Source organism: Plecotus auritus (assembly GCF_963455305.1).
Source record: "Plecotus auritus genome assembly, chromosome: 5".
Lineage (NCBI taxonomy): Eukaryota > Metazoa > Chordata > Mammalia > Chiroptera > Vespertilionidae > Plecotus > Plecotus auritus.
This window is the reverse complement of record NC_137776.1, coordinates 8,789,271-8,805,211: the sequence shown is the minus strand read 5'-3', so window position 1 is coordinate 8,805,211 and position 15,941 is coordinate 8,789,271.

Here is a 15,941-nt window from a genome sequence, read left to right as displayed (position 1 = left end):
GGATGCCTCAAATATGCAACAGGTACATCTCCTGAAAAGCGGCTTTAAGGCAGGTTTACCTGAACCAAATAGCTCAGGATTTACTCTTTGTTTAAAGGAATATTGAGAAGAGAAAATATGTATATACGTGCACACAAACATACATATACAATGACGAGTTATCATATAGAGCAAATCATCCACCTCATCATTTAAAATATTTCTGACATGCATATTTCATTTCTTTGAAGTATGGTGTTTCCGTGAATGGCTGGACATGGAGAATGCACAGTGTTTAACTGTAGGAGGTTAATGAAGGGCCTGCTGAAGGAGGTGTGGTTAGCGGGAAAGGAACCCAGAAGGGGTGTTGGGTGTTAGGGTCTTTCCGCAGCTGCAAGGGTTCAAGGAATCTGGAAAAAGGGCTGCGCGTAATTGAATGAACTAGACATGAAATATAAGTTTGGAAGGCATGGGGGAAAGCCAGGGAAGGCCTCACTCTAGTGGCGAGCTCTCTGAATCTCCGAACCATGGCTTTTTATTTGCTGGAAAACACACAGGCCCTTTAGGAATGCAAACAGGTAAAGTTTGATAAACAGGAAAAGATTATCAGGTTAGGGGAAATGCCTACAACTGTTCCAGCAGCAGGTAATAATATGTGCAGATTTTCAGCCCTGCTGAAGCCCCAAGACCAGCCTTGGGCAAACTACGGCCCGCGGGCGGGATCCGGCTGTTCTAACCGGTTCTCTTGCTCTCCCCTCCGCTCCTTTACTTTGAATTTATATTAGTTCACACAAACACTCCATCCATGCTTTTGTTCCGGCCCTCCGGTCCGGTTTAAGAACCCATTGTGGCCCTCGAGTCAAAAAGTTTGCCCACCCCTGCCCAAGAAGCATCAGCCTTCGAAGGAACTTCTTGCATAATTATGACTGCTGGGATTTGCTTCCAGCACTTGGGCACCTGAGGGGTTAGCAACAGAGGAAGCTCTTACCCCGTGAAGGTCTGAAGGGACCAGGAGGTGGAAGGGTACGGGGGGGCTGCGTGACAGGATCTGTGGCCTCAGAATATTGAAGTCCTTCAGAACCATAGCAAGGCAGGGGCATAAACTCACCCCATCTCTTTCCAACATGTTTCAATATTCTGTTAATTCCTCCCATTGTCCCAAACCAGTTGGAAGCCAGAGGGCACAGAGGCCTAGGCAATGAGAGAGGTCAGCCTCCCTGACACAGAGCAGGGAAGGGAGGGGGATGGACAGGATTGAGGGGCACCCGGAGAATAACCAGCATCGAGAGTGCACATATGTTATCTTTCTTTAAAAACTCAAGTCACCTGGTCATGCACATTATGGAAATAAATAAACTAACTTCCTATTCTTGTGTATGAGTTTTCATCACTGAGTTAGTTTGGAAAACTTAATGCAAAATTTATTCAGTCTTTGAACATTTAGTCAGTTGTGTGCATATAAGGAGAGTTGAATGTAGGACTCAAACTATTCTATGGAACACAGACAAGAATTTTGCCCTAAAGTTGTGTTGTGTGCGATATGAGTATTAGCCACACTAAAAGCAATTATTTTCACATGTTGTAATGCTTCAAGATAACAACAGTTCTCAAGTCTTGATCTCAGGCTCATGAGCACACACTCTCTCTATTCAGAAGAACCAGATGGTGAAAATGAAGGTAATTATCACAGTAATCAGTGCTATCTTATGTGATTTTATTGGGGGGGGGGTGGTAAGGGAATATCTCATTTGTTTATATCTAATAAGTTTGTATTACTGAATGCTGCCATCTTGCTCACTGCATAGTAAGGCAGTATTTTTTTTAAATTAATGAAGAATTCTTTCCTATGTCAGGACTACTATAGGCTATTACATTTTTTTTTTTTAAAGAGGAAGAAGCCTTTTTATTTTATTTTATTATTTCTTCTTTTTTTTTGGTTAATCCTCATTCAAGGATACTTTTCTCTCTCTCTCTCTCTCTTTCTTTTTCCTGCAAAAATCTTTCTTGTTTTATTTGGTCCAGTGCCTGGGAGAGAGCTCCAGGGTGCTTAAAGGGTGCCTAGTGGCTTCGGGGAGAGGCGGCTAGGGCAGAAGCCAGACCCCAGGGGGACGCAGAGGGACCCCTAAAGGCCTCTGGGCTCCCAGGCTCCTGGGGGTGCTGGAGGGGAGCCTTTGGAAGAGACACTCGCCAGCCCCACCTGGGGGCAGCCTGCGGAGGGGAGGCAGGTGTGGCCCATCTTCCTGATGAGCTGCCCCTCCTCACCTGGAGGTGGTTCTGCAGGGGGCACGGAGCTGAGGGTCTGCAGCAGCACCAGGGCCTGCAGCTCCACAGGGTCCTGGGCCCGCCCCCCCCCCATCGCCCCCAGGCCAGGACCTCCACAGGGTCCCTGGTGTCACCCCCTCACCTGGGGAGGCTCCAGCTCCTCCTGGAGAGAAGGCGCCCACCGTGCTGGGTTTGCACCTTAAGATGCTCAGTGCCCTCGGCTTCTTCAACTCCAGGAAGACGCACGCCCTCCAGGGCCCCGTCAGGTGGGAAGAGAAGCCCAGAGACAGGTAGGCGGGCGGCTGCGGGGGCAGGTGGCCCGGCGGTGCGGTGACTGCAGCCTCCACGGGGTGCGGGGAGGAGGGTGTAATTCTGAGGAATCTGGGAGCTCCTGGTTGTTGGGCAATGAGGAGTTAAAGTAGAAAACAACAAGGGTGTGTTGGCTGGTCCCCGAGGTGGCTCTGAAGGTGGTGACTGGATGAGACGCAGATGCATGGCTGAGGCTGGAAGAAGGGGTGTCTCTGGGTCTGTTCCCTCCAAACACGGTGGAAGCAGAAGACAGGTCCGGCGCAGAGGGCACTGCCCGAGGGTATTTTTCCAATGATTTTTAGGGAGAGAGGAAGACTGAGGGAACATCAATGTGAGAGAAACACATGGATTGGTTGCCTCCTGCATGAACCCCAACCACGGTGGGAGCTGGGGAGGAGCCCACAACCAAGGTATGTTCTCTTGACCGGAATCAAACCCAGGACCCTTTGGTCTGCAGGCCGACGCTCTATCCACTGAGCCAAATTGGCTAGGGCTACTTTTTCTTCTTTTTATTGATTTTAGAGAGGAAAAGAGAGGGATAGAGAGATAGAAACATTGATGAGAGAAACATCCAGAGGCTGCCTACTACACGCCCCCTTCCCCCCGTTGGGGATCAAGTCCACAACCCTGGGAATCAAACTGGTGACCTCTTGGTTCATGGGTCTATGCTAAACCACTGAGCAACACGAGCCGGGTAGAGGGAGCCTTCTTATTTATTTATTTAACTATATTTTTATTGATTTCAGAGAGGAACGGAGAGGGAGATAGAAACATCAATGATGAGAAACATTGATTGGCTGCCTCCTGCATGACCCCCACTGGGAATCGAGCCCGAAACCCAGGCATGTGCCCTTGACCAAAATCAAACCCGGGACCCCTCAGTCCACAGGCCGATGCTCTACCCACTGACCCAAACCGGCTAGGGCGGAAGGAGCCTTTTTAAAATGTAAGCCATCAAAAAATATTTACCCGGTAAAATAGGATATTATTTCTGTGTATCTGCTCCCACAAACACACTTCCTGTTTTATCAGGTTTTCCTTTGAAAATTACAACATGGGATAGTCCTCAAAATGACCCCTTCATAGTGGAATGTTCTTATTTATTTACTTAGATGGCAGTGATTAAATGAAAGAGGCCATGGTAGCAATGTGTTTATCTTGTTAGTGTATTTATCACTCATCTTTGAAATGGTCATCATCAGAGTATCTGTCTCATTGAGTTGTGGGGGATTGATAAGTTATTAATATATTCCTGGCACATAGTATATGTTCAGTAAATGTTAGCAATTCTTGTTATGGAAAATGATTATTCATTTTGTAAATGTGTTTGGGTGGAAAGGAATCTACATGTGTAAAGTGGAAAGGGCAGCGGAATAGAGTGTTTTGGCGTGGCAGTGGAAAGCTGGAAATCGGAGCCCTGTGGCTTGAATAGGATGTATTTTGGGAGCCACTAAAGCCAGAGAAGGTATGCAGGTCACCCACGGTCTCAGCTGAAATCCAGGACCCTTCTTCTCATTAGGATGCTGGCTGCATCCTTTCACTACAGTGCCGTCTGAGAGCATGTGAGAGCCCCTCAAACCAGCGTGTCGATCGGTATGTTTCTAGAAACACTGTGAGCTAATTGCTAAACGCAGACATTATTAAAATTTAAATTACATAAGCTTACAAAAATTAATTATAGTAAAATAAATATCATACATACTCAAAACTTAACACTGCAAAATTATTTTCCATCAACTTACTATTATTTATGCTCCTGAGGTTATTGCCATTGGCCACCGTGGAAGTATGATAGGATGCTGTGCTACTGTGTGTCTCTTTCTCACTCCACATCAGGTGAGGGCCTGTGGATAGCTTGAAGTTGGCCCTAGTGGCAGGACCAGGCTGTTTTGAGTACGGTGGCTTTGTGGTATAACTGATATCTGGTATTGTGATCCTTCCAACTTTGTTCTTCTTTCTCAACATTGCTGCAGCTATTTGTTTTTATTTTTTTATTTTTATTCCATATAAATTTTTGGAGAGTTTGTTCTAGGTCTGTGAAATACACCATTGGTATTTTAATAGGGATTGCATTGAATCTGTAGATTGCTTTGGGTAGTATGGACATTTTAATGATGTTGATTTTACCAATCCATGAACACAGTATATTCTTTCACTTGTGAATCTCTTCCTCTATCTCTTTTTTCAACGTCCTGTAGTTTTCCCAGTACAGGTCTCTTATCTCCTTGGTTAAGTTTATTTCTAAGTATCTTAATTTTTAGACCAATGGAACAGAATAGAGAACCCAGAAATCGACCCAAGCCATTATGCTCAATTAATATTTGACAAAGGAGGCAAGAGCATACAATGGAGTCAAGACAGTCTCTTCAATAAATGGTATTGGGAAAATTGGACAGATAAATGTAAAAAAGATGAAATTAGACCACCAACTTAGGCCATACCCAAAAATAAACTCAAAATGGATTGAAGACTTAAATGTAAGACATGCAACCTTTGGCAGCAAAATTTCAGACATCTCTCGTAGCAATATGTTTACTGATATATCTCCTAGGGCAGTGGTCGGCAAACTCATTAGTCAACAGAGCGGCAAACCGCGGCTCGCAAGCCACACGTGGCTCGCGAGCCACAGTTTGCCTACTGCTGTCCTAGGGGTTGCCACCTTGATCCCTAGTAGGGGGCATGCAGGAGGCTGCCGATCAATGATTCTCTTTCATCATTGATGTTTCTATCTCTCTCCCCCCTCTCCCTTCCTCTCTGAAATCAATAAAAATATATATATTTTTAAAAAGGCCATGAGGTACCACCTTACACCTGTCAGAATGGCTAGCATCAACAAAGGACAAGTGCAAGCAAGGATGTGGAGAAAAAGGAACCCTTGTGCCCTGCTGGTGGGAATGCAGACTGGTGCAGCCACTGTGGAAAACAGTATGGAGTTTCCTCAAAAAATTAGAAATGGAACTCCAATTTGGCCCAGTGATCCCACTTCTAGGAATATATCCTAAGAAACCCGAAACACCAATCTAGAAAGAATGTATGCACCCCTATGTTCATAGCAGCACAATTTACAATAGCTAAGATTTGAAAACAGCCTAAGTGCCCATCAGCAGCTGCATGGATTAAAAACAGTGACACATCTACACAATGGAATACTACACAGCTATATAAAAGAAAAAAGTCTTACCATTTGCAACAGCATGGCTCGACCTGGAGAGCATTATGTCAAGCAAAATAAGCTAGTTAAAGAAAGATAAGTATCACATGATCTCACTCATATGTGGAATCTAATGAACAACAGAAACTGATGAACAAAAATAGACCCAGAGACATAGAAGCACCCAATAGACTGTCAAACCTCAGAGGGAAGGCAGGGGATGGTGGGTGGGTGAGAAGAGATCAACCAATGAACTTGTATGCATATTTGCATAACCCATGGACACAGACAATAGGGGGTGAAGGGGTGGGCTGGAAGAGGTCAATGAGGGAAAAAGGGGACATATGTAATACCTTCAGCAACAAAGATAAAAAAAAAAAAAAAAGAAATTGGCCATAGTGGCAGTATTTATACCCCACAGAGCTGAATTCTAGAAATCACTCTCCTTCTATGTATTCTTTATTTTATTTTTTGTAAGCTGGTTGTAAAATATTTACTAGTACATCACTGGTTGGATATTGACCCCTTTTGTTAGTGGAGAAAGTGGGATTATAGGTATTAAATTGAACCAACTTGTTAGAAAGAAATGCTGGGAAGATGATTTCAGGGCAGTAAAATGAGCAGAATGGGAAATTGATTTTAGCTGTTAATGAATTCTAATGAACAGCAATGCTAGAATACTGAGCTCCTGGTGTAAATTGATCCCTCATAAAGGACTGTTTAGATCAATGGGTGAGACACTGATGGGAAATCAAGGGGGGGGGGTTGTTGTTGTTTTGTTTATTTATTTTTAGCCAAAATTCTCCCAAAGATATCTGTTTGTTCACAGTATTAACAGCAAGAATGTACTGAGTGGTTATAGCTGGTGGATAAATGAAATGAATGACAGTGATGTTACAAGAATGGTGGGGAGGAATTGGGAATACTCTTGTTCTAAGGTGCTTCTGCGAAGGCATACAGTTTTACTTGAACATAAGTTAAGATTAGTTGTAAATGTATATTGCAAATTTTAGGGCAGCAACTAACCTTTAAAAAAAGAAATATAATTGTTAATAAGAGGGGAGTTATATAAAATGCTCCAATGAAAACAGGAGACAAAAAGAGGGTAAGATAAAAGAAGCAAACAAGGAACTGATTTTAATTATATGTAAGGCAAAATATTTAGACCAGCAAACACAGTATTAAAGGAGAGGAACAAAGTTAGAGGATGGCACTACTTGACTGCAAGACTTACTATAAACTTACAGTAATCAAGACAATGGGGTAGTAGCAACATAATAAACAAATAATCAATGGAACAGAATAGAGAGCCCAGAAATAGATTCACACAAATACAATCTACTGAATATTGGTAAAGGAGCCAAGTCATCAATGGAGATAGGATAGTGTTTTCAATAAATGGTTCTGGAACTTTGGAAATTGACATAGAAAATGAATTTAGACACAAATCTTATACTTTTTTTACAAAGATTAACTCAAAATGGATGATAAACTTAAATATAAACAATATTATACATTTTCAGAAGATGGCGTAGGACCAAGTTTAGGTGACCTTCTGTTTGGTGATGAGCTTTTTAGCATAGAACAGCAAAAGCATGATCCATGAAAGAAAAACAACAAAATAAGTTGAACTTTATTAAAGTTAAAACTTCCTGCTCTGAGAAAGAGAGCGTTAAGAGAATGGAAAGACAAACCACAGACTGGGAGAACATATTTGCAAAACAAATATCAATAAAGACTTGTAATCAAAATATAAAAATAACTAGAGGCCCGTTGCATGAAAATTCGTGCACTCAGGGGGGTCCCTCAACCCGGCCTGTGACCCTTGGGGGATGTCCACCTGCCGGCTTACCACAGTTGGACATCCTTAGTGCTGCCGAGAAGGCTCCCGCCACCACCGCTGCACTCGCAGCCCTCAGCCTGGCTTGTGGCCGAGCAGAACTCCCCCTGTGGGAGCGCACTGACCACCAGGGGGCAGCTCCTGCGTTGAATGTCTGCCCCCTGATTGTCAGTGTGCATCTTAGCGACCAGTCCTTCCGTTCTGCTGTTAGGGTCAATTTGCATATTACCCTTTTATTATATAGGATTCTTAAAACTCAACAGTAGGAAACCAATTAATCCAAATAGAAAATAGGCAAAAGAGTTGAAGAGACACCTCATCGAAGAAGATATAAGGGTGGCAAATAAGCATATGAAATTATTTTCAGCATCATATGTCATTAGAGAACTAGAAATTAAAACAACAACGAGATACCAGTACACATCTATTAGAATGGCTAAAATCCAAAACACTGACCGAGTGTTGGTGAGGGTGGGTAGCAACAAGAACTCATTCATGGCTGATGGGAGTGCAGAGCAGCATGGCCACTTTGGAAGACAGTTTGGCAGTTTCTTACAAAGGTAAACGTGACCTTACCATATGCCTGCTCCCAGGTATTTACCCAATTGGGTTGAAAAATTATGTCCACACGAAAACTTACACATGAATGTTTATAGCAGCTTTATTCATATCTGCCAAAACTTAGAAGCAACCAAGTTGTTCTTTAATAGGTGAATGGATAAACAAGCTGTGGTACATCCATACAATGGACTCTTATTCAGCAATGAAAAGAAATGAGCTATTAAATCATGAAAACCCAGGTAGGAACTTTAAATGAATATTGCTGAGTGACAGAAATCACTTTGAAAAGGCTATATTCTGTGTAGTTCCAGCCATATGACATTCTGCAAAAGGCAAAACTATAAAGACAGTAAAAAGATCAGTGGTTGCCAAGGGTAGGGGGGTAGGAAAGACTAGGTGAAGACATTTTTAGGGCAGTGAAATTATTCTGTATGATACTGTAGTCATGGATACATGACATTATGCATTTGTCAAAGCCTACAAAAGCCTACAATACAAAGAGTGGACCATAATGCAAACTGTGAACTTCAGTTCCTAATGATATATCAATACTGGTTTCTTAATTGTAACAAATGTACCACATCAATGCAAGATGTTCATAATAGGGGACACTGTGCCTGGGGGAGGGGTATATAGGAACACTGTGCTATCTACTCAATTTTTCTGTAAATCTAAAACTGCTCTAAAAAACAAAGTCCATTAAACTTTAGGGGAAAAAAGTGTTCATTTTCTAGATGAAAAATCTGAGGCTCAGTGTTAGAGAAATTAAGTAGCCTGATGACAAACACTAGCAGCGAATGTAGTGGAAAGGGGTTATCCAGGTGAAGTCAGCAGTGGTCTCAAAACAGGACCCACTTTTCCTAATCCAGGTGCAAACTCAGGGCTTAAGGAAACCAAGGAGAGCCTGGCCAGTGTGGCTCAGGGCTTGAGCATCGACCTATGAACCAGGAGGTCACGGTTCAGTTCCCGGTCAGGGCACAGGCCCAGGTTTCATGATGGATCCCCAGTGATGTGTGTGCAGGAGGCAGCCCATCAATGATTCTCTCTCATCATTGATGTTTCTCTCTCCCTCTCTCTCTCCCTTCCTCTCTGAAATCAATAAAATCATATTTCTTTTTTAAAAAAAGAAACGAAGGAGAAGCTCTTTTCCTAAACAGGTATATTCCATTGTGGCATGAATTTCGGGTCCCAGAAACCATGGTGTAACAAAGCCTCCAGGTGCTCTGATACCACGAAGGCTTGATAGGGCAGAGCTGGAGGCAGGCTGGCTGGACAGTGGGGGGAGCAAGCGGCTGGGGCTTTGGATGGACACCTGTCTTCTCCAGGAAGCCCCACCCACGTGCTGTGCGGGGCTGGGCTGCGGGGGGGGGGGGGGGGTGCGCCTGCAGAAAGCACTCAGAGCAGAATGTGTCCTTTCCCGTGTGCAAAAGTTGTCTATGGAGTTTAGGAGAAAAACACTCTTTCAACTCATTTCTTTGCAGTGAGAGTAAGAAGGGGATGCACTGTCCTTGTCCTTATCTTGGTGATTTAGTGTTTGAAGCAGGAACCATTCAGTCATTTAACACATATTCACTGAGTGTTCTCTATGCCGGGCCTTACACAGGCTCAGGGATGCAGTGTAAACAGATGATACTGGTACTGGTCTCAGGGAGCCTTCATTTTCATTCTGTTTATTATTATTTAATTTTAAAAATCTTAATTGTGGAAAGTATTACATATGTCTCCCATTTTCCCCATCGACTCCCTTCACCCCCCCCCACACCCCTACCCCCACCCCAGGCCCTCACCACCCCACTGTCTGCGTCCATGGGTTATGCATACAAGGTTGGAGAGTTTCTTTTCAAGGGGACAAACAGACGAATAGTAGGTAGGTTTTCAGGCGGCATTTCCAGGTCCTTTTCGTCTAATAAAGCCTGTGTGTGCTTCTCTCCTGAAGCGTGTGCTGGGAGGAGCCGCCGGAAGTCCTCCTCCTCAGCTTCTCTGCCATGTCAGGTACCGCGTGGCTCTGCGGTTGGGGTGAGCAGATGTCCAGAACCGCCCCCCATGCAGAGAAGAATTACGTGCTTGAGTTGTTGCTGAATTCACTCTCCATGTGAGCAGGGAGGTACATTTCATGTTGTTTTGAATATTGAATGATAAAAAGGAAGAGGAAATAAACCATACAAGAATAACCGCATGAGATTAGTGCTAAGGTTTTAATTCACCAAAACAAGGAAATTCCAAATTAGGGCCAACTATTTAAGACCACACTGCCTCTTCCACCCCACTGATGTGGGCGCTACCCGCCCGGATTCTTTCTTCACCTGGTGATTTCTTGGCTTGTCATTGGGACACTCGGCAACTGAGTCGCTCCTCAGAGAGGAATGGTCCCCAGCCTCTTAGGTTGGCCTCTCTGTTTTCTTTGCTGGGATTGGCATTTAGAAGAATTTTTAGCAAGCAGCTTCAAACAGACGGGTTTGTTTGTTTCAACGTGGTCTGAAAGTTGATCTCTATTAAAAGCTGTAGTGTTGAAAAGCAAAGAGCAGAATTGATTTCAATAACATTTAATAAAATATCTTCACTCTAACTGAAAATCAAGGAAAGCCAAGGAGTAAATTCCAAAAGAAAGGAGGCCGTTAGAGAAATTGTAGAGGGAGCGCAGCTAAGCCCCTGAACTTGGCCCCAGTGTGTGCTGGGGTAGGTTAGGAGTTGCCAGTTCAAGTCTGTGCTCTACCAAAGAGAAATCAAGATAGCTTCATCCCTGTTATTATAATGTTTCTCCCTGCCTTGCTAAATCTACTCAGACTAGCCTTCTCCAAGTTCGAAATCAGCAGCTTTGAAACTGGACTGCACTCAGAATCACACGGGGAACCTAAAAAAATCCCAATGCCCACGCCACAACCCAGGGCAGTTATATCAGTATTTCTGAGATCTGGGCATCAGCATTTTTATTTATTTTATTTTAAAATATATATATTTATTGATTTCAGAGAGGAAGGGAGAGGAAGAGAGAGGTAGAAACATCAATGATGAGAGAGAATCATTGATCGGCTGCCTTCTGCACGCCCCCTACTGGGGATCAAGCCCACAACCCGGGCATATGACCTGACCGGGAATCAAGCCATGACCTCCTGGTTCATAGGTCGATGCTCAACCACTGAGCCATGCTAGCCAGGCAGCATTTTTAAAGTTCCTCAAGTGAGGCCAATGGGCAGCTAAGTTAGAGAACCAGTGCTCTGAATAACTAGTTAGTAAGCCTCCTCCAAGCCTTATTGTGCCAATGCCCAAATCCCTGGTCTTTGTCAGAGAAGGATGAGCGAATGAATGTCATTGATCAGGTTTTTCTCACCTTTTCATCTGAAAGGCAAAAGAAAGTTAAAGAAGGTTCAAGAGAGACTTGACACTCAGTTAAAATCAAACAAACTTTAACGTACAACTTAGTCCACATAAAGCTGAAAGTGTGCCAATTGGGTTTTTCTTTTCGGTAAGAATGTGCACCCATCATACTAGAGGAAAGAAATTAAGAGGCTGTGGGGATGAGGGATTAAAATACAACCTGAGCAAGCCGAGAAAAACAGTGTTCAAACACGCCTTCATGGAAGGTCTGATTCATCACAGGTGGACAGGCAGCGTGGGGAGTCGGAAGGGCACAGCGCTGATGGGGAGCTCTGTGCTGGCTGCTAATAAGTTCAGGGTGAAGGTCCAGGAAAAAATATTGCTGAGTTTTTCTAACTGAGGTGGGAATGAAAGTAAATGAGAGAATATTTGCACAAATAGTACTTTCCTAGTATTTAGTGGTGGACTACCAGGGGGTATGGTACTGTTAATGGTGATAAAGGGAAAAGGAAGTGGTGGAGTATTAGCACCTGGAATTCGTGTGGCACTTGGTATTGATAGCACTTGTGTAGGATGGGCAGATACTGTTTTCACTACATCCACAGTTGGTAAACCGGGCACAGAGACAAACAGGGCCTTTTTCAGGGTGACATGGCTAATAGGAGAATAACTGGGTCTGACTCTAAGTCCACTGTGTCCACAGAATAAGTGGTGAGCACTGGTAACACCGAGGACCCTTCGGAGTAAATGTGTTTCTGACTAATAAACATATTACTTTCGATACCCCCATCTAAGAGATGAGCACCAATCTCAAAGTAATCTTTTGGTTTTGTGCTTGGAGAGGATGAGGAATAAGGAGAACTGGGGCTTCTCTGGTCTTTTTGGATAACCTGCATTTAAAACCCACAGATTCTCCAGAAGCAAGATTATCTAATCAGAATTACCGGCATAACTGATGATAACTCTTCTGTTCATTATGTTTCCAGATAAAAATGTCTCCAGATAGATAAAAATGTAAATTAAATGGAGTTGGAGGCAGGATGCAGACTCTGTCCAAGTCGCTCTATTACTCTTTGATCTGCCCCCCAGGTCCACGCCCACACAATGTGGCTAGAGGATCAGGGTAGTGAAACAGTAAAGAGTTAGACGGTCCCTGTTGGAAATCTAGTGCTACCTTCTCCTGGCTGTGAGGCCACCAGCAAATTTTGACATCTTTGAGCATCAGTTTCCCCATCTGTGACAGGAAGAACTTACCAGCAACTTTGGGCTCAGACTACCCAGTATTGTGTCTGGCACGTTGGTGGAATAGGCGCTCAACCAATGGCAGGTGTTGCTGTTGTGTTGTTGAATTACTGGTTCTTATTTAAAGACTAGAGGCCCGGTGCATGAAATTCGTGCATGGTGGGGTGTGTCCCTCAGCCCAGCCTGCACCCTCTCCAATCTGGGACCCCTTGAGGGATGTCCGACTGCCTACTGGAATCGGGCCTAAATGGGCAGTCAGACATCCCTCTCACAATCCAGGACTGCTGGCTCCCAACCGCTCGCCTGCCTGCCTGCCTGCCTGATTGCCCCTAACTGCTTCTGCCTGCCAGCCTGATCACCCCCTAACCACTCCCCTGCCAGCCTCATTGATGCCTAACTGCTCCCCTGCCAGCCCAATTGCCCCTAACTGCCCTCCCCTGCCGGCCTGGTCACCCCCAACTTCCCTCTCCTGCAGGCCTGGCCCCCCCCCCAACTACCCTCCCCTGCAGGCCTGGTCCCCCCCAACTTCCCTCCTCTGCCGGCCTGATCATCCCTAACTGTCCTCCCCTGCTGGCCTGATCGCCCACAACTGCCCTCCCTTGCAGACCTGGTCACTCCCAACTGCCCTCTCCTGCTGGTCATCTTGTGACAGCCATCTTGTGTGTTGGAGTGACAGTCAATTTGCATATTACTCTTTTATTAGATAGGAAGCTCCCATCAAGTTGTCCTACCAATAGATGCAATATTTCTATGCGATGGCTACATAGGCCCAGATTTGGCCTGGTGTCTTGAATCACCAGAGACCTATAAATGTAAGATATTTGTTTCGCAACTGCGCATTTGTTGTAAAGTTCATTTTGAGCCCTTTATCATATAGGAAAATGGTGGTTTAATGCATGTCTATAGCTAGCTTGGAGTCAAAATCAACTCTCTGGGTGCTCTTAAGTCTATATAAATTATCAAATGATGTTGAAAATAACCTCTGACTGGCTCACTAAGAGTTTAAAAATGAAGAACTTCAAATCAATAGAGTATGAACACCACCAAATGATCGTTCGGATTTTGTTGGATTTATATGTGTGCAGGCCGACTGGTCACCCCACAGAGCTCAAGGTTGACTGGTTGAGAATGAGAGCTGTAAGTCTAGACAGGAAGCACCCAGGCGTCTTTGTCACTGCATCCAGCCTCATCTAAATTACCCCACAGGTGGGATGTCTAGCAGAGGAGGGGTCATGCCGTGTCTAAGAGTGCGGGGCTTGGGGGTCAACAACGTGGTGCTCAAGCTCTGCCCCTGCTGCTCAGTCACCATCTTATCTTGAGCAAGTTACTTATATTTCCTGATTTTATTTCTTCATCTGCAACAGTAATAAGCACCTACTTCAAAAGACCATGATGAGGCTTAAATGAAATAAAGCACATAAAAGATTTGGCACAGTGGGTGGCAAATGACACATATTAGCTATTATCATCATCATTATTATTGTATCCAGGGACTCCTTCTAGGGAAGAGGAGGTTCAGGGAAAAGGACATGTAAAAGTTACCCCCAAAAAAGAAAACTGAGTTGCACGTGTACTCAAATGTAATCCAGCTGATAGCCATGACATATCAATTTGATGTAGGTTGTGATGTGGATAGGAGTCTGTGTACTCTTAGACCATGTGCTCCATGTGCCCTTTTTTAAAATCCAAAACTACTATCACCTTAGAAAATTGTTTCATCATCACAGAAAGATGGAAGACGTACCTCTTGATAACTTATAATCCTGTCACTAAGATGAACATATAACTGAAGGTTGTTGCCTCCTTTCCTTGCTTTCTTTTTGGAAATTTATTTTGTAATGTACAAAAATATATTCATGAGATGTCTGTTTCTCCTCAAGTACACACCACATCTAAAGGAACCCCAATAACACTGCAGACAAATTTCAGTCAAGTTGCGGAAGCCAGGTTGGTCGCCTGGAATTCTTACCGGCTGCCTCGTGTCTAAGGGGAGAGTTCCTTTGGGGAGTAAGACGCAGGGGCAAGAGGCCACCAGGGCCGCCGGGAAGGCCTCTTAGACCCAGGTGTCTGGGTTTCCAAAGGCGGCCGAACAAAGTGCCACAAACTGGGGGCTTACGACAACAGATTGGCTCCTGGTTCTGGAGGCTGGAAATCTCAAATCAAGATGTCGCAAGGGCCATACTCCCTCTGAAACTGATAGGGGAACCCTTCCTTGCTCCTTCCTCACTTCCAGTGGTTTGCCAGCAATCTTGGGCTCTCTTAGCTTATAGATCCATCACTCCAATCCCCCATCTTCACACACGCCATCCCTGTGTCTCTTCACATTGTATTCCCTCTGTGCATATCTGTCTGTGTGCCCAAATTTCCCCCTTTATGAGGACACCAGTTATACTGGATTAAGGGCCCACCCATCAGGCTTCATTTTAACCCGATTACCTCTGTAAAGGCCCTATTTCCAAATAATAGCTTAGCTTCAATATATATATAGAAGCTAAGCTATTATATATATAAAATTATATATATATAATATATATATAAAATTTTTATAGAGGGACACAATTTACCCCATAACACCAGGGATCCTCATGCTTAGCCTGGATGAGTCTCAGAGACTCTACATAGAGTTGTGACAATTGAGGGAGGACAACATGCATGGGACAAATTCAATGTCTCTCCAAACTACAGGGCCATACATTTCAATTCCTTAAAAGTAAATCTTGTCATTATATTTTTTGGGGTTAAAATGTAAATTTGGAAAGGGTAGACATTTAGAATTTACTGTAAATTTGGTAATTCTGCCATTTTGATTACATCAGGGGCCTAAGAGTGAGAGTGGCTAAAGCCTTTGAAACTGAGTCAAGTGTATCTCCAGGACTTAAATGACTTGATTCTCTTTTTCAAGGATTTATTGCAAGGAGGCAACTCTCATCCCTTAATCTTCACTTTTCAGTGCAGAAACATTCAGAACAGAAAGTCATGTGATATCCTCCATGGTTAAGATAAATTTCAGGAAAAGGGGATAATAGTTATAATAATCACAGAAAGACTGAAGAGCTACCTCCTGATAACTTATAACCCTGTTCTTACATGTGCCTACCATTGGGCTAAGAGCTTTCCTTCCATTATGGAGCCCCACACTGCTAATGGTTCGACTGATGGAATTTCATTATGTTTCGTGGTGAAATACAAACGTGTGATCCAGAACTTTATTGACTGTGTAGCTATGAGAATAAATACAGAAAAATCTCTCTTTTTCAATTCTTGGTTACCTAAAAACTCAGC